This window comes from Temnothorax curvispinosus, unplaced genomic scaffold (assembly GCF_003070985.1).
Source record: "Temnothorax curvispinosus isolate PA1 unplaced genomic scaffold, ASM307098v1 QBEX01017898.1, whole genome shotgun sequence".
In the NCBI taxonomy this organism is placed as follows: domain Eukaryota; kingdom Metazoa; phylum Arthropoda; class Insecta; order Hymenoptera; family Formicidae; genus Temnothorax; species Temnothorax curvispinosus.
Genome location: NW_020227678.1, coordinates 1 through 19,858, shown reverse-complemented (window position 1 = coordinate 19,858; position 19,858 = coordinate 1). Strand labels below are relative to the sequence as shown.

General features: G+C 35.1%; 1 pseudogene; it reads right to left on the bottom strand.

The window, feature by feature from the left end:
• Positions 1-9,575: 9,575 nt before the first annotated feature.
• On the bottom strand, positions 9,576-10,597 carry LOC112467933 (annotated as a pseudogene).
• Positions 10,598-19,858: the final 9,261 nt, after the last annotated feature.

Sequence of the window (19,858 nt, the reverse complement as noted above, 5' to 3'; positions counted from 1 at the left end):
ACGAAATCGTCTGCCAATAATTTTCCGCGTTTCGTAGCAACAAATACCTAACATTCCTATAATTTTTATCCCTGAGTTTTATCATTTTTTTCCTTGTAAAATTTGTCATTTTTGACCGTCCACCCCCGCCTTAATCTTCCTAAGCGCGCAGGCAGACTGGTCACTCAGTGTTCGGGAGTGATAATAAAACCTCTCTAGCTATAAATATTTCATGTACCTTATACCTTGCATTTTTATGTAGCCAGCTCTTAGACTATTATATGCAAAGTTCTTTTTTAAAAACAGGCTAATCCCGACACTTTTAACAGAAGTAGTGGGGCGATCATAACATGGATAAGCAATAATAAGCAGTATGCTAAGCAGAAATAATCGATATTTTTCACATAATGAGAATCTGATCGAAAAAATCGGTAACGAAAAAGTTTACACACTGGGCAGATAAAGAAGAATTAAAAATGGAAGCATACAAACGTACCACTTTATGGCACTCCCCGGGAAATTCTACTCGTTTTATATACAATTCTTTAAGATTCGGTCAATTATTTCCCGAAAAATTGAAAAAATTTCGGATACCGGTTTCCAAAAAGATCGGTAACAAAAAACTGTACACTCTATAACACTCCCTGGAAAATTCTACCCCTATTTTATATAATTTTCGTAAAAATTCGGTCGAATAGTTTAAGGATGTATCGGACTTATTTTCAGAGCGCTACCAAATGGAAAAAAATTTGTGAGAATGTCCTTTTAGTCTTCTTGATGTGCTACAAAAAAGTAGAAACAAATCCACTAAACGGTTGCTGAGATATAACGATTCTAATTTTCACTGATTTTACACGTATTCTTATGGGAAGAGACGATTTTGACGGATAAAACAGCTAAAAAAATGTTGAAGGAGCGCTACCAATATTTTAAATTTTTTTGTACATCTAGTATACGAATAGATGAAAATATCTGCCAAGTTTCAATTGTCTTCACTACACCGTTTTAAAGAAATAAATTAATAATTAATGATAATTAATAATTAATTAATTATTAATTATTAATTATTATTTTTATTAATAATTTGACGTTATAAAGTTGAAATCAGGGCATTTTCACTGCCAAAAGTTTAGGCTCATTACAAAAATCGCAAATAATACTGAAAAAAACATTTATAAAGTAAAAAATACCTTTCTAGGAGTAAAAATAAGACTCCTACTATCATTTGAGTATCTTACATCTAGATTTACTATACGTTAGGCGTAGATATTTTAGTATTTAAAATTTCATGCACTTTTGTCTCAGATTGTACCTCCGATACATCCTTAAGAATGTATAAAGAACAGATATACATACATACAGACAATTATATATATATATAAATTATAACTTTTTTCAAAATTTTGTTAGTATTTTATAAAAAAAAAAATAAAAAAAAAAAAAAAAAAAAAAAAAGAAAATATATATATATATATGTATATATATAATGTTGTGTAAAAATGTTGCAGGTAACATGTATACATCCAGATTACAATGAGTACTCTGCATACCAGATGCCGCATCCCAGCAGTGACACGGATCTCAATCCGCATCAGTGGACCATTACAAGGTATCTATTAAATCCACATGTTTTTTCTCATATGTTTTTCTTATGTTTATATGACTCTTCTCACCAATGTTTAAGTATGCAAATTATAAAAAACAATTAATTTAGAAATACAGATTTTGGCGGTCCTTGCTCTGAGGCGGACGTACGAAAGCCTCTCTCGTACATTGAATATTTACAATAAAGTTGTGTTGATTGTCCAAGAATAACGCCTATATTTATTTACCGCGAACGCGACTCGACGTGATGTAAGTGCGAGTGTTCAGGGAAGATCCGGTGCGGCGGTAGACGCAACAATATATTAAAATATAGATGTAGGAATTTACATTTATCTAATTAATTCTCATTTAAAATAAAAAGTTAAATGTAAATTTATTTGATTTGATGGTGCAATTAAAACCTATTATCGAACAAATAACTGTAAAAGTTGAATCTAGGTCTCCATATAATAAATTTAAAAATATTATATTTAATCTCGCATGACCGCTTTGACCTTACACTAGTAAGTCGCACGCGCGTGCAACCTTGACTTTCAGAGCGAGTTGTGCACGGAGAAAAATGAGAGAAAGAAGAGGCGTACTTAGTTCATTCTACTGTTTTTTGTTGTAGAAATGGCGAGATTGCTTTCAACCAAATCATTGAGGTCATTATGCTTATTTAGAGAGATCGATGCCATTAAAGAATTTAAAAAGTCAAACGAGAAACCACTTCAACAACAGATTCAACAGCTCAAAAAATCAAACAAAAAATTAAAAAAAAAAATTAAAGAAATTAAAGAAATCAAACAAACAACTCAAAAAATCAAACAAAGAATTAAAAAAAAAATGAAGATATGTGGTGACTGTGATGGTGAGATAAAAGATATACGTACATTGACACAGATACATATATACATAAAGTTATTCATACAATTCTAATAATAGAAAAATGTAACTAATGGACTAATTGTAAGGAGAGGGTCCAGTTTGCCTATACATTTCCGATTGCCAACAGCTTTATTTGCCCAGAACATTTTGCTGACAGCTTTGTTTGCTGACATTCTTGATTGCCTACAGAGCGATTGCTCACAAGCCTTATTACGCACATATAATAATTAGAAATACGAACGTATACGTTTGTGCACATGGCCTTATTACGCACAAACCCATTGCACACATGCAGATTGTGCTCATGACGTTAATGCGCACACACACATTGCACACATGGCCATATTGCACACATAAAATTGAGATATCACAGTTTTAAGGAATATTTGTACATATAAGTCAATATTTAATTAGTTGTGAATATTATTACGTTGTTATTACGTTGAATATTATTATACCATGTACTTATATGAAATATACCTACTCAGTGCTTTGTAGACATGGACAAACCCCTGCTTTCAGGTACCGTCTTACGTCATTTCCATATAATCTGTAAACAAAATCACTTTCTTCGAAGTGCTTACTGCAAACCGAACTCGTTTGGCTTATCGTGCAACCAATAAATTTACACCATTTTTTCTAGCCTCTTCATTTTTTGGAACTCTTAAAAATAATGAATAAAATTTAAAAAAGTTAGTTAATAGTTATTTGTGTAACAAGTGCCGTAAGATGAAAATTCCCGGGTGCGGAGTTTACGCATGAGCCGAGTGCGGTAACCGCACCCGGGAATTTTCATCTTTACGCACGGCTTACACACCCTATTTTATGTTGCAAGTGCCTGGAAAGTGGTCTATCACGCACGCGTAGCGTGCGTAATGGGGCGTGCTGCATAAAAATAGTTATAAAATAATTATAGTTTAACCTATAAACTTTTGTAAAAATTAAAAATTTTACATATAGTCACTTGTGAAGGGATACGTTATCTTCTTGTCCTTGTCCTGTTTTACAAATGCAGTAATAACAAACCATTTTTATCCACGATCCTTGCGTGCTTCCTAAAATACATACCGTAACTTTATTTGTAACTCATGCAAATAAAAATTATCTATTTGCCTACTGACTATAAGCCTTTAAATTTTAAAGTAAGTTTATCTTTCTGTAGTTTTATATACCACAAGGGTAAAAAATGGCGCTATAGCCGTGGGGTGTAGATAAAACGGCCAAAATACAACCTACAATTTTTTGTCTGTTACTGACTTTGAAACTTTAAAGGCTGCTTATGTACATATTGAATTCTTTAAATTAATATTACACTAATATTACTTAACATTCGACGATATTTTGAATTTGAATATGGTTTCCATCGGAAGTAAGATCATTTATTGCGGCCGTTTTACCCACATCTCACCTAATAATTTTGTTAAGGAGAATTAATTGGTTTTTTTGACAAAAAGATATTATACGATTTACCATTTAAATTTTATTATTTAACAGCATACACTGCGCGTGTATCTTCTATACCTTATACCTACCTTACAAATATATATGTTTAAGACAACTCTCTAATATAAGAATACTCTCTGCGAAGAAACTTAACGATCTTGTCGACACACAACAATAATATGATAAATATTGCAAGAAAAGACAAATCGTAGGTCAAAACAACGGTGAAGATTATAAATTGTAAGTCAAACCAATAAAATAGTATAATAAATATTTGATGTACCAATAGTAAAACACGATTTGACAACGTCAGAATGTACCAATAGTAAAACACGATTTGCCAACGACAAAATGTTTATGAGCATGGATTACAATTTGCTTAAAACCGTAACATATGCATGATGCAAAAAATCTGTGTCGGTTTGAGAATTAAATTTTATTACATAAAACGATCTTACAAATTATTGGCTGTTTTCTTCAACCGATGCAAACCTACACCTCCTCGTATAATGCAACCCTCGTATAATGTAAGAGAAACTGCCATGGTTCTGAATGATTCGGAACATATCTATACATAATATAAGTTACGTCTTGCTTTATGTTCTGGTAAGTCCGAGTGATATTTTCGTATATCATTCTTCTCTCTTCGATCTTTGTGAGCCTACTCCCAACTTGATCGATTCAGTTGTTATTGAAAGATAAACTGAAAGTCTCTCAATTCGTCGCTATAGATACATGGTCTACGTCTCTACGTCTTGCTGCGCGTACACTTGACGCGACACGCACTACTGCGTCTTTTGATATAATGTTGCTTACTTTTTTTCTCGTATCGCTAATATCAAGGTTCTTTCACGATAAGCTGCTAAATGAGCATAATAGGTAGGCGTCGGATAACTTGCCATTTTTGCTTCCTCATAGAGGAAGCTTTGTTTTCGTAAATTCGTATATGAACTTTTGATTGCGTATAAAGTTGGCTCTAATCAACCAAATTTAAAAGAATTATATATAAAATAGGGGTAGAAGAAACCAAAGAAAAGATTGTTTTTTGAGTTTTTAATGTCAATATGTTCAGAGTGTTTTAAAACGTCGAAATATTGCATTAAAAAAAATGTCGGTATGTGTGTATGTATGTATGTATGTCTGTGCCAAATTTACAGAAATTTCTATAACTCCAGAACTGATCAACCAAATCTTAACGAATTATATATGAAATAGGAATAGAAAAGACTGAAGAATATAATAGAATTAATAAAAATTGTTAATAATAAAGGGGTTACCGATTTCTGTTAAAAAAAGGTTTACCGAAATTTTTTAATTTTATTATATTCTTCAGTCTTTTCTATATTTCTATTTCATATATAATTCTTTAAGGCCGGTATTCATAGTCGGGTCTTATATCCAAGATCGTCTTAAGTATAGTCTTAAGGCGTCATCAGCCAATCAGAGGGCCGTATTAGCACTTAAGACATCACTTCCTCTATGAGGAAACCAAGTACAAATTTCTAATTTGCACAATTTTTTTTTTACTTACTTTACTTTCTTAATTTTCAAAATTTTTTAAATAGCATTTAAAAAATTAAAAGCTGAGGTGCATTTGTAAAACAAATTTAGGAGATACATAGCTTTTATTAAAATGAGATGCTTTGTGTGGGTAAATTGTATAAAATTTTTAACCAGTTTAACATATATAAATGATTTCTGTTTTTTTCTCCTTCAAATTTTATAAAGTATTAGAAAAGAGCCAAAGATAAAAAACAATAAAATTAAAGGTATCCAGAATAGAGCCTTTTCCAAATTTTTTTCTTGTTTTCTCCGATTATCATCGTGACACCTTGATAGCCATCTTGAATTCTCAAAAAGGCTACACGGTACAAGAAACTACATATCATTACCTACAATTTGAGCCCTCATTGACCTCAATCGGTCGACACAAATTTTGGGCAGAGGGGGGTGTCCGGTTGACAGAGAATGCCCCATATGTATACATGTGTATAACCGTGAACTATAAGCAATACTGCTTATTTCTTTACGTGAAAAATGTTCGTATAAACAATATAAATCATACAGTCTGTCCAGTCAGTGTGACTAATTTTTCTAAATTTTTCTCTACAGCGCCGTTTTATTTTCATTTTTTGAACAAATACCATGGATAAAGATAAACGTATGGAACAAAGAGCCAATGTAAAATTTTGTGCCAAACTGGGCGAAACATTGAGCACAACGTGTAAAATGATACAGAGGGTATATGGTAATAATTATGAAATAGAAGCTATAAGAAGAGCGGCTTCTAAAGTCACTCGCGACGCGACGGGGATATTGAAATCACATGCTTGATCGTACAGAAGGGACACCACGTATGTCTCTTTCCTAAACCCACCAATATAAGTGACACCGAGCTGGACACAAGAAATTGCAACGTAAAAACGGGAACAATAGTCGATGATACAACCTTTAACCCATCCGGATCATTTTGATTTTTATCTTGTATCACATGCGAGTACACCGCCGAGTACTGATGTTGATAAGGTAGGTCGATACGATAAGTTAATTTTTTTAAATAAAAATATTTGTTATATAACCAAAAATGTTTTGTTGTTAAGAAACATTAAATATATCAATAACAAAATTTTCGACCTTAGGCGAACACGCACGAATCATTTAAAAAATTATTGACAAATATCCACGACATCCACGATAGATGAAATTCTTTGAAAAAGAATCAAGTTTTTCTATAGAATCTCTTAATAGAGATATACGCGTAATAATTAAACATCAAAACAGAATTGCGCATTGCAAGAGAGAGGAGGTAGATAAAATTTTAAATGAATTTTATAACTAGACTGTTTTGTTACAAGAAATTGAAAACAAATTTCTTGTAACAAAATCTATTTTAAGTTAGAAAATTTAATTGTAAAAATTTTATGACGAATTAAATTATGAAAAGAAGAAGAAAAGAATTAAAGTATATAACTTTAAAACCTGAAGCATCTGAAGCATTTTGAAGAGTACTAGAGTTCCTAATAAAAAAAAAATTTTAATAAAAAAAAAGTTTGATTTAAAATCAAAATAGTTCTAAGTAGCTCATTTGATTCCTTTCGAAAAGTTCTAGAGTTCCTGATAAGTAAAAAACTGCAAAACCTTAGAATTGTTTTAAAAAATCATCATTAAAACGCAAATGACATTCATGGCAGACCTTCGAAGTCGAATATCTCCTTAAAACTCCCATCAAAACGACTGCAACTCTAATTACTAGCGATCCGGCCACTAGTTAAGAAGATATTCGAAGATGCAACTGATAAAATTCGACTAAGACCCGTTTCACACGTATCCGACACCGGACGCTGAGTATCCGATCGCGAAGTGTATGGATTAACATGGGAGCATTTACAGATTTGTCCGATAGCCGATTTGTGAAAACAAAAAAAAATCGATCGGGTACCCGGCATCGGTATTCCGGTGCCGGATACCTACGTGTAAAACGTCTTAATCTTTCTGTCCGTAAACGATACGGGCACGGCACGGTTATGTCTAAATCGATCTTAAATCGGAAATATATTCACGGAGGGAGTTCGTTATACGAGTAATATTGATACAAATCTCGCAGCATCGAAATATACGCGTATAATCGATTAAAGATCTAACGATAAGATTATCGTAAACAATATCAACGAGTAAAACGCATAATTTAATGCATCAAGTACAGACATTCATGGCGTATTAAAAAGTTGAAGAAAGTTACGTGCAACGTGCGTTACTTTCTTTCATTTAAAAAATAAATGTATAATTTTCTGAAATAATGAGAAATTCTTTTTCTATGCGGCTAATTCACTGCAAATCCAAGTGTGTCATTTTAACTAAAACTCTTTTTACACATTTCTTTTCGTTTTGAATAAAGCCATTTAACGCGGTTGAACATATTAATATGATTAAACATGTTGATTTAACACGCAACAAAACATGTAAAACGAGCTTCAGTCAAATGTGTCATTTTTAAACGTATATGCGTGCAGAAATAACACACTTAGATTTACAGTATCTGATAAAACGGCTTGCAATTACAATTAATTAAAAAGTATTTTATACATACAATCATTAGTCTATATACTCGATATAAATAAAAAATGGTATAGTACTATAATTGTCCCTACGCTATTAAATATCAAAAGATAAAATTTAAATCAATACCTTGAGTTAAATAACATTTTGTTCTTTTTAATTACCATGTGTCGAAATTTATTATTTTAACACAATAAATGCTATTTTAACTCCATTGACTAGTCAAATTAATAATTAAATTAACATTGTTTTAGTTAAATTAACCCTTCAGGAGCCACACATCGATCCCGTTGGAGTAAAATGTTATAATTTATAAGATAGTCTTAAAAGACGTTCGTGATAAATTTTTTTTGCTTTTTGTTTTTTTTTTTTTGTTTTGGTATTTTTTATTTTTTTTTTGCGTTTTTTGTTTTTAGTTTTTTTCTTTTTTTTTTCGTTTTTTTTTTAAATATACATAATTATGTACATTAAAACAAAAAAATAATTATGTACACAGGCCCCTAAAGGGTTAACGACATATTGAGTAGCAGAGATGGTCTTACTTCACGTGGCCCTAATACTAGAAGCAAGTTCACACCGGCGAAACTGGAAACGATCAGTTAGATTACGTGATCGAAGGCACTGTTGGCCGTGTATCAAACCCGCGGCCGACCGACCGGTCGCTCGCAGAACCCACGTTAAGTACGCGATCGCGTATACACGTACTCGTTCTCTCGGACCTACTACCGGTTATCACGCTGGCCACGGATGCCTCGCTCACGTTTGCGTTGCGAACAGCGGCAAGATTACTACCTTTTGTAAATCGTGGCAGAAAGGAACGCGAAAAAAGTGGCGAATCCGTGTTATTATCCAAAGATTCAAGTGGCCAGAAAACTACGGTGGTGCGAGCACTGTCGTTTTGTATCGAAGGAGTCAGGTTGTCTTAAGCCATTGATTCTCTGCACGAGTCTCTTTGGGCCTGGAGTCAGAGTCAGTTACTGGTCTGGTGATGCGAATATATAGCCTCTCCCAGTCAAGTCATGCGCACACCTCCCAGTGGTCTCGCTGAACCGCTGCAATGGGGCTGTCCCGATTCAGTACGGCTCGGTCGCAAAATCTGATGTCGGCTGGCCAGCGCGTTCTGCAGTAACCAAGTGGCGTCAATGGCGATCTGACTGCGCCTTTAAGAGCCTGTAGTGATACGGGCCCAAGTACCGCTAGTGAGTTGCGGAGCCAAGGAAGGGCACGGTTATCTGGAAAGCTCTCGGCTGTCAATCCGTTTGCTCCACAACACGCAGTAAATATAAAGTTAAGAATGAATTTTCACGCCAGGGTTCTCGGATGGTCCGGGCACTGCACGCACGATGCGAGATTGATGACTCGGTTAGTGCGGAAATACCCAGTGACTCCGTAGCTGGCTCTTCGAGAGTAGGCGCTAGTAATCGGGTATAGAAAAGATTACGCCTCTTGACGCACGAGACTCATGCCACGAGTAGCCGTGGCCCCCAATAGCCTTCTTCTTCCTTCTTTTTCTTTGTAAATGTTATGGCACCTAATCCTCCTCAAGATCACATAACGGCCAAGAACAAGTTGGATATAATAAATACAGACTCAAAAAATTCAATCCAAACTCGGCGCTGATTGCATCAGCAATCTTCAAAAATTAGTGCACGGACACTGCGTTTTAAGCACGCCCGACGCCGGGGATCGACTCGCAACGGTGGCGGGATTCGCTTCCGCTTCTCCCACGTGGCAAGGCCGGCCAACTTCGACTCCCCGGCTAAAGTAAAAGATAATCTTAATGGGCTTGGAACCCTTAAGGGAGGGTCGTTCGGCTGATTCGATTCGGAGTCGTAGATCAATGAGACCCTTTCGTCGGAACTGGAATCCGATTGAGCCTGATGATCGATCGAATGCTTTCGCTTGAACTGGACTGACCCAGCTCGCGAAAACCCTTCGCGAATGGATTGTTATTGATCTTTAACTTCGTGATGTTCTCGTTTTGGTATGCCGTCACCGCGATAAATTCCGTCTTCTTGAAAGCGAACAACGCGGTTGAATGAGTAAAGAGCTCGTCGTAGTTCTTCGCATCGAAGCAACGAACTATCCAGATCCTAGGAACGTATTTGTGCATCGATGTTAATACCACGTTATTATTGGGGTCGTTGACGTGTTGTTCGTGAGCTTCAATTTATTGAAGCTGATCGGATTGTCCATCCAGTGGCTCCCCGTTGCCAGACTCTCAGGATGCTTATAAATCCAATAGCCGAAGGACAGTTGCGGCTCTGCCGGCCCCGCAAAACTCCAGCCACCCATATATTGCTGTTCTCGCCCCCGTTTTGGTATCCACAGTACTTGTGGCGGCGATCGGAGGTCGGTGCTATCTCCATGAGGACATAATAATTCTCACGTTTCTCCAAACCGTTTACGTTTATTTGAACGGACGGGAACATGCGCCGACCGCTCTTGTAATTATCATTTCTGTATTATTCTCGTAGAATTGCTGCCAGAGGTTTCGATTAAGCAGCTCCACGTTGACTCCGCGCAGCAATGGGAGTTGAAATACCCATTCGCTTGAATGCATCTTCTCACCTAATTTGCGTTGTAGAGCGATCGGTGACTGCGCGAAGAGTGGCGATGCCAGTTGCATATTCAGTTCCAGGAGCATCAATGCGTTGTTTGGATCCTGAAGAAACACCTCTGATGATCGACGTTTCTCCTCCAACACCGTCGGTGTAAGGTATAAGGCAAACACGAAAATGGTCAGAACAAACTCGATTTCGACAATCACGTGCAGTTGTAGAATAAAACTGGAACGACCGGTTCTCGCCTACCAGTGACTTACTACAAAACGGGATCAGTGCAATCCGCCGAAACTAGGCGAACTATATGTGTCGTCGGTCGTTCGGCGCCAACACATGAGACAACTATGTGTCCATGAACCTTTTGTCCTTTCTGCCGCGATTTACAAAAGGTAATATATAAAGTGGGGTGCAAGAAGTAGTGAAGTGTATCATAACCTCTCCTACCTAACTGTCAACCTCACCCTCTGTCCAAGATGGACTTGGTGCACCCTGTTTTTTACAAACGAGGCTCTGACGACCGAGTATGAGCGGTATAACTCTAACATCGAGGATGAAGGAAATGACATCCCTCAATGTCATCGAAAGTAACGGGAACCTACGATGACTACAGAAGAAACTCATTCCCCAGGACAATCACGTGTTCTCAAAACTTTATTATGGCAGGAAAACCCAAAAGAATGGCCTCCAGTCCCGGGCAGGTGTTAAATCATCAGGAGGTGCGAAGAATCTCCCGGCTTGACATAGTAAAGCTAAGGAACAAGATAGGAACCTGGAATGTGCGTACCCTGTACGCTGCAGGCAAACTTGCTAATGCAGTTAAAGAAATGAAAAGATTACAAGTTGACATAATGGGAATCAGCGAAACAAGATGGGCAAACAGCGGCTCATGCCATTATAACGGGACAACATTTTACTACTCGGGCACCGATAAAACCGACGTAAACCACCGTCACGGAGTGGGATTCTTAATAAAGGATTCGCTCAAAAAATATGTAAAAAATATTGTGGCCTACTCTGAAAGAATAATAATGCTTCAACTAGCCGGAGCACCAGTAAATGTAAACCTAATCCAGGTCTATGCCCCCACCGCAGACAAAGAGGATAACGAGGCTACTCAGTTTTACGAACAACTGCGAGAGGTAATAAAGACAGTCAAGAAGAATGAAATTAATTTAGTACTCGGCGATTTCAATGCCAAGGTTGGACGTGGAGTGGTCGACGGGGTAGTGGGAAATTTTGGTCTTGGAGACAGAAACGAACGAGGGGACATGCTTGTTCAATTCTGCTCGGAAGAGGACTTCGTCATTAAAAATACATACTACGATCTCCCGCCGCGAAAATTATACACATGGAAATCACCACAGGACAACAAACAACAAATAATCCGCAACCAAATTGACTACATGTTAATAAACAAAAGACATCAAAACTGTATCAAGCGAGTGGCTGCGTATCCTGGAGCCGACATAGGGTCGGACCATAACCCTCTGATAGGAACAGTCAGATTCAGAGGAAAACTGGCTGCAAACAGAAACAGGAACAAGACATATGATATTTCCTCTCTTTACGACACACAAAAACGCGAAAAGCTGAAGGACGAACTTGATAAGCGCATTAAATGCGATAACAATAACAATGTAGAGGAAGATATAGAAGAACAATGGCAGAACATTAAAAGCAATATTCACACGGCCGCCGAAGAGGTGTTGGGACACAGAAGGAAAGAAGCCAGGAAGGAGTGGATGACGCCCGAAATTCTCGACATGATGGAAGAGAGAAGGCATGCTAAGGAAGATACACAAAAATACAACCGGATACACCGGAATATTCGTCATAAGATTAGAGAAGCAAAAAACTCATGGTTGGTGAATCAATGTAGAGAAGCCGAAGAACTACATGCGAAACATGATGACTTCCATTTTCACAAGAAATTAAAAGAGATTACCAATACCTTTAAGAGAGCAAGCAGTACAAAAATTACAAAGGACAACAAGATTTTAATAGACCCTCAAGACATCAGCAGAGTGTGGGAAGAGTATATACAAGATCTGTTCGATGACATACGATCGGCGGCTCCAGGTGAGATATCTAATGACGCATCTGGTCCACCAATACTAGAGTCAGAGGTGGTCTATGCGCTCTCAACACTTAGAAACAGGAAATCACCAGGAGAGGATAACATACACGCGGAAGTGCTTAAACTAGTAAACACCAAAAAACTTTGCCAACTATTCAATGCGATCTACGACACAGGCAACATTCCCGCTGATTGGCTAACCAGTACCTTTGTTGCTATACCAAAGAAACCCAACGCGAAAAAATGCGAGGAATATCGACTTATTAGCCTTATGAGCCATGCACTTAAAGCATTCCTAAAGATAATTCACAAGAGGATATACGGTAAATGTGAAGAGAACTCAGGCGACACACAGTTCGGTTTCAAGAATGGTTTAGGCACAAGGGAAGCTTTATATTGTATGCAACTACTTGTACAAAAATGCTATGATCAACGAAAAGATGTATTTATATGCTTCATTGATTATCAAAAGGCATTTGATAACGTACGGCACGACCAATTACTATCGATCCTGCAGGAAATAGGCATTGACGAGAAGGAAATCCGACTAATCCACAGACTATACTGGAACCAAACAGCTAAACTTAAATTGAGCAACGGGTCGCAAACAAACAGCATAAGAATCGCCAAAGGGGTCCGTCAAGGATGCATACTCTCACCGCTTCTATTTAACATATATGTGGAGAGAATATTTCGGCTCGCACTCGAAGAACAAGCAGCAGGAATAAAAGTAAATGGCATCCCTATTAACAATCTCAGATACGCAGACGACACGGCAATACTAGCTGAAAATATTCAGGATTTACAAACAACCTTGAACGCCATCAACAAGGTAGGAAAGGAATATGGACTCAACATCAACATAAGCAAGACAAAACTGATGATAGTCGGCCGACAGTCCCACGAAAATGACAACCTCTATATAGACGGTCAACCGATTGAAAGAGTAAACAAATTCAAATATCTAGGTACCACACTTAACGACAAGTGGGACAGCGATGGAGAAGTTAAAATAAGAGTGGCAATGGCCAGAAGTACTTTTACTAGATTTAATAAGTACCTCCTGAGACAGGAAGTGCCCTTGGCCCTCAGACTACGAGTAATCAGATGCTACATATGGCCATTGCTGCTATACGGAGTGGAAACCTGGTCACTCAAGGTCAAATCCCTCAACAGAATAGAAGCCTTTGAAATGTGGACGCTAAGAAGGCTCTTAAGAATAAGCTGGACAGAACACACATCCAATGAAGAGGTATTGCATCGGGCCAACACCCACCGGCAACTACTAGATCTAGTCAAACAAAGGAAGACATCATACCTAGGTCACATATTACGGGGACCCAAATATGACCTCCTCAAAACCATTCTCACCGGAAAGATCGAGGGGAGAAGAGGTCCGGGCCGCAAGCAGCATTCATGGCTTCGCAACATTAGGAACTGGTGCAACATTTCAGATGCTGCCACTTTATTTAGACGTGCAGAAGAAGGCACACTACGCATTACGCAGTGAACATGTGAACGCCTACACGCTACGTTAAGCGTATGGCACTATAAGAAGAAGAAGAATATATAAAGTAACAAATAACGTTCACATGATAATTTTAAATGCCATAATCACACTAATCTACTGAGCCAGTTAAAATAAATATTAACGTTGTTAATCCATTTGTCGCAACTTTCTCTTTCTTTAACCCTTTAGGGGCCACACATCGATCCCGTTGGAGTAAAATGTTATAATTTGTAAGGTAGTCTTAAAAGACGTCCCTGAGTTTTTTAGTTTTTTTTTTTTAGTACATAATTATGTACACAGGTCCCTAAAAGATTAAAAATGTTCAGATATTGTCTGTTCCTTTTCCGGGTAATCTCAGTAGAGACATCCTGCACTTCTTCAAGCTTCTCATATATTATATATATTTGCCTTTCCGCTGAATCTCGATCAGTCGAACTCAAGATATTAAAATTCTCTAATGATTCGATAATATTCCAACTACGTTCAGACGAGGAAATTATTAGATTAATGTGTGTACAAATGGTAACAACTGGCTTCTTTTATGTACATTTTACATTAGTGATATATATTAGCGATATTTAGACCCCAATAAAAATATGTGCACGGAAAGAACGGTTTTGCTGAAGTATCTAAAAATTTAGCTAAATATACAGATCTGAAAATAATTTTGTTACACCATTAAAATAATTGTAGTAAGTCGCTGAAATATGATGATTCTGTAAAAAATTTTGACATTTTAGCAATCAGTTTAAGTTCTACATAATTATTTTGATGGACCAACAAAATTATTTTTAGATCTGTCATCATCATCATCAGTTGGGCTACAACCCAATGCGGGTCTTGGCCTCCTTTTTTCAGATCTGTATTTAGCTAAATTTTGCGATACTACGGGTACAAAATTCGGTTTTGTGAAGCGCAAACGAAAGCCAGAGGCTTGCATCAGAGTTTCTTATTCACGCATTATGAAAGTGCACGCCCTTAATTTACACATACGAAAAGAACGGTTTTCTGTTTAAAAATAATTTTATTGCACCATTAAAATAATTATAGTAGGTCGCTGAAGTATGATAATAATGCGGTAAAAATTTTGATATTTTAGTAATCAGCTTGATTGTTTTACATAATTATTTTGATGATGCAACAAAATTATTTTCAGATCCGTATCTTGCTAAATTTTTTGATACTTCAGCAAAACCGTTCTTTCCGTGCATCATTCTCTGTACACTCTTTACAATTATAGAAAGAGAATATCGAAAAATAAAAATGCGTTAAGTCATTACAATGTTACGTAAAAATCCATGTACACGGGGATTCTCGAGATTTTTCTTTTTTTCTCTCTCTCTCTCTCTCTGCGGTAACGAAAACTCACGCGTTTTCACGTCAAATTGCGTGTTACAATATCGTATTAAAACTTATAATAAACGGCTGTTTCGGCCGAACTTCAACCGATGACGTAATGTGCGCCTTTAAATATCAAAATAAAAATACATAATTATACTCAATGTATACAAAATAAAAAACAATAGACGTTTAGCTTGTACACGTAAGTGAATCTCGCGTATCATTAATGTATATATTATAAATGTGTACTTGACGCCGTTTTTTGCCTTTTCTGAAAATTACATTTACGTAGTATCATTAACAAAACGATATTTTCACAAGCTCAGACTATTCAGTATATCCGCTGTAATCTACTTTTTATTAAAAAGTACTCTTTTGTGAACTACTCATCATCATATACTGTAGGTACCAATAAATTCTAGATTTAATAAAAACACAAGATAAATGCTATCATTTATCAAAACTTATTTAACCGATAAGCTTAAAGATGCAATTAATTATATGGATTTAATTTTATTGTCGTATACAAATTATCAAATTCTCTAATAATAATTCGAACAAATTTAGATTTTGTATTAGACATTTAATCATTATGTCCAATACAAAATCTAAATTTGTAGAATATAAAGTTTATCTTTATTTTGCATATAACAAAAAAAAGAAAATATTTTATTAATTACTTCGGTTCGTGTGGAGGGAAATTATTTAATTTTTAGATCCAATTAAGGTATAAAGGTACTAATACCCGGATACTTAAGACTAGGTAAAAGTACCAATGCCTGGACACGTATCTATGTCTGAATACCTTTAAAAAAATATAAATTTATAGAAATAAACGTTTGGATACCATATAACTAAAGTTTCAAACTACAAAAAAATATATTTTTATCTTTGATTTTAATTCGCGTTATACTTATAAATAATAAAGGTCTCCAGATATAGGTACACACATGTCCGGATATTGATACTTTTAACTTAATTTCTAAATGTTGAGCAAGACATAATATATTAACTTCTTAATGGCCAGTTAAGAAAATATTCGACTTCGAGGATGCAACGCGTAAAATTCGACTAAGTCCGCATAAAAAATGTTTTAAAAGTTTTAGACGTTCTGATAAGAGTTCCGTTTTTTAGTAGAACTCTAAGAATTCTGAAAGAAATTTCTATGATCGAAAACGATCCAGTCACTAGTTAAGAAGACATTCGACTTCGAAGATCTGCCGTGAACGTCATTTGCGTTAGTTTTAATGATGATTTTTTTCAATGAATTTTTTTGGCAAAATTACCAGAACTATCGCTAAAAAGTATCAGGAACTATAGAACTCGACTGTATGCAAGAAGAACTCTCTTTTGTTCTTTATCTGCTAGAAAATAATCTGCTACGGGAAGTTAGCAGATCATTTTTTCGATCGACTGTTTTTTGGGTAAAATCATCAAAACTATTACTAAAAAGTATCAGGAACTATAAAACTCGACTGCATGCGACAAGAACTCCCTTTTATTTTTGATCTGCTGGAAAATGATATAACTTCATCGACATCAAAGCAAGTCATATAAATCAAAAAGATATATTTCGTATATCATACAATCGGTAGAATAATGCGTATAACATGTAACAACACTGTCTTAAAAAGAAACAGATGACATTAGCGTTACACATCGACGTCATATGGACATAAAAAATTAGAAAACCAATAAAATGCAGAAATGAAAGAAATCACAAATAGTTCAAAAAAATTTAAACTAGACTTAAGTCTATCGTTCGTTATTAGGTGCTTCTTAAGTGTGTTAATTTTTAGAAGAAAACTGGTATCTTTATATAAATTCGAATAAGTTAAAACTAAAAAAACAAAAAAAAAACAATTTTTTTTAAATCTGACGATAGAATCATTAGCTATTCATATTTCTAAAAAAGTATTTCTAGAAAATTTTCCTTAATATTTTATTACTTATATGTTTTTTTTTATATTTATTTATACACATGTTATTTTCTTAAAGAAAAAGGAACACATATGTACGAGTCAAGAAATATCATTTCATACGAGAGCGGTTCATAGACTAAACTGATTTTTAATTTTTACCATATATCTAACTAACTTCAACATTTTTAATTGTCATACTCGTTGCGTGTGTTTTAACTGAAAAATAAGTTTAAATTTAGTAGTCGAAGGAAGAAGATAGAGCCGTACGATATGATATGTTGGGTCAAAAATTATACGTATATCCACATTTACATACATCCAAAAAAAGTTTAAGTAATAAATAAAGTAAATAAACCATCCCACTCTCTTTGTTTTGCTGAGCAATTTTTCAAACGCTTGTTAACGCGATTTCTGTACCGCGCTTAGCATTTAACCGTCTACAATAGAAGACGGAAGTAATTGTAACAATCATTATAACAGATAAATCAGAAATATCGAACTTGTTTAAAGTAAATGAAGCCGAAAGCGAAGCAACGTGCGACGTATATGTAATAAAAAATTTAAGTTATTAAAAAAAAATAGGAAACGTGATTTCAGATCACATATAAAATAAGCAGAAAGCAGTAACCCTTTCACCAATCTTCGTCAATGTCAAAACAACCTTCTTTTAATGTTGTCTGGGTAGACATACTAAAATCAAACCAATCATTCTTGACCGTTTTATGACTTTCCTTTGAGAGTTTGAGAGATTCAGTATGCTCGTCATCTCACGATAACATGCAAACACCTGACACAGTTCCACTTAATGTAACGTGGCCGGACTACACTCGTTGGTTCTTCGCTGGAATAAGTTGGTAGGCTTAGTCCTCTTAAGTCGTCTCAGCTGTCCTCTGATGTTTAGTAGTCGTACAGCTTCGATGTTTCGGTGATATGCCAGGCGTAGTTCATGTCTCCTAGCTGCCTTGGTAATTTCTTCTTCAACAGTAGTAATGTTGAGATCTTTTCTAATATCTGCGTTTCTCATGTACCAGCGGGCATTGACAATGTCTCGCAGTACTTTGTTTAGAAAGATCTGTATCTTATTGATATTTGATGCTTTGCTACAGCCCCAAAGCTGTATGCCACAAGTCCAAACCGGTTTCATGATTTGTTTGAATAACATGAGTTTGTTATGGATAGACAGTTTGGATTGCCGCCCTATCATCCAATATAACTTCTTTTTAATAGACTTTAGTTGTTTAATCTTGATCAGGATATGCTCCTTCCAACGAAGCTTAGCATCAAGTGTCATGCCAAGATATTTCGCTGTATTAGCATAAGGTACGCGCTGTTGATTAAGAGTAATTGGAAGTGGGGACTCCTGTCTGTTGGTGAACCTTCTTTTAATGATACCTTGCTAAATTCAACATCAACCTATCTTTAATGATACTCTATCTATTAAAAAAAAAAATTAATATCCCAAAATTTGCGGAAATTAGAGCAATTACGTAGATTTTTTTTAACAAAAAACGATAACTTCTTTATTATTAGCAATTTTTATTAATTCTATTATATTCTTCAATTTTTTTATCCTTATTTCATATATAATTCTTTAAAATTCAGTTAATCAGTTCTTGAGTTATAAAAATTTCAGTAAACATGGCAGTTGTTTTTAACAGAAATCGGTAACCCCTTTATTATTAACAATTTTTTTTAATTCTATTATATTTTTCAGTCTTTTTTACCCCTGCTTCATATATAATTGTTTAAAATTTAGTTAATCAGTTCTTGAGTTATAGAAATTTCAATAAACTTGATTGTTTTTTTTTTTTTACAGAAATCGGTAACGCCTTTATTATTAACAATTTTTATTAATTCTATTATATTCTTCAGTCTTTTCTACCCCTATTTCATATATAATTCGTTAAGATTTGGTTGATTAGAGTTATCTGGATTAGAGTTATCTGGAGTTATAGAAATTTCGGTAAATTTGGCACATACATACACACATACATACATACATACAGACATTTTTTTTAATGCAATATTTCGACGTTTTAAAACACTATTGACATCAAAAACTCAAAAAACAATCTTTTCTTTGGTTTCTTCTACCCCTATTTTATATATAATTCTTTTAAATTTGGTTGATTAGAACCGACTTTATACGCAATCAAATGTTCATATACAAATTTACGAAAACAGCTTCCTTTATGAGAAAGCAAAAGAGCATTTTTCTTACTAAAAAATAAAAATATATTCTTAAAATGTGGTTAAAGAACATGCGAAGTTTAACGTTATTCGCTTTCTTTGTTGCCCTATAAAAAATTCCTATGTATGAAAAATATTTATTTTTAAGACCTTTCAAACCAGAATACGCCATTAATTTGTTATTTGTTATTAATATATTGTTAATAATTATATACATATAAGTATTAGAAAGTACATGGTATAAAATAATTTCAATATTCTGTAAGGGGTAAAGGATGGGTCGAGCCGGTCACGTTTCTTAATA